The sequence below is a fragment of the Silene latifolia genome, chromosome Y (assembly GCF_048544455.1).
Source record: "Silene latifolia isolate original U9 population chromosome Y, ASM4854445v1, whole genome shotgun sequence".
Taxonomy (NCBI): domain Eukaryota; kingdom Viridiplantae; phylum Streptophyta; class Magnoliopsida; order Caryophyllales; family Caryophyllaceae; genus Silene; species Silene latifolia.
The window spans coordinates 416,999,321-417,000,049 of record NC_133538.1 but is presented as its reverse complement, the minus strand read 5'-3'; the positions used below and the strand labels follow the sequence as shown (position 1 = coordinate 417,000,049).

General features: G+C 44.4%; 1 non-coding gene across 1 annotated transcript; it reads left to right on the top strand.

Moving 5' to 3' along the window:
* Window positions 1-270: 270 nt before the first annotated feature.
* Window positions 271-376, top strand: LOC141635730 (small nucleolar RNA R71). Its single transcript, XR_012540393.1, has one exon. It is a non-coding gene; the product is annotated as a small nucleolar RNA R71 (small nucleolar RNA).
* The last annotated feature ends 353 nt before the right edge of the window (window positions 377-729 follow it).

Genomic DNA, 729 nt, shown 5'->3' with positions numbered 1-729 from the left:
CTCCCCAGCAGAATACAGCTCCAGCTTATCAAACCTAGCATTCATGGCTTCCAGCTGAGCCACAACTTGCTTATTAACTGCATGAACTGTTCTAATACCATCCCTCGGGTTTCCATACTCAGCACAGTGGTCGCCATCTCTTCAATAAGAGCCCATCCCTTATTATTGTCGGCGTTCTTTTGAAATCTTCCGTTGGATGATGCATCAAGTATGGCTCTGTGATCATCGTATAGCCCATTGTAGAACTGATTGGACAGGAAACATGAATCAAAACCATGGTGAGGAATAGACCTCACCAACCTCTTGAAACGGCACCACGCTTCATAGAAAGTTTCATCAGGTGCCTGCTTGAAACTGGTAATCTTGGCCCTCAGCTAATTAGTGCACTGTGGAGGGAAATATCTCTTATAAAAAGCAAGAGCAAGGGTCTCCCAGTCCGTGACCCCCGCGGCCGTGCGGTCCAAATCACTCAGCCACTCCCAGGCTGAGTCAGTCAAAGAAAAAAGAAACAGAACCTCCTTAATCTTTGTTGGGAAATGTGTCCTCAACAACAGTGCGATCATATGATTTAAATATCATTATTAAATCTCATTTTAAAGAATACATTTGGGAAGTATTTTTACTGTCAACTGGTCCACACATATCGGTAATGATTGGCTGACTAGAGTTTGACATTACTGTCGTGCGACGGTGGTGATCAGTTGATCCCCTAGGTCATACCTATAGGGC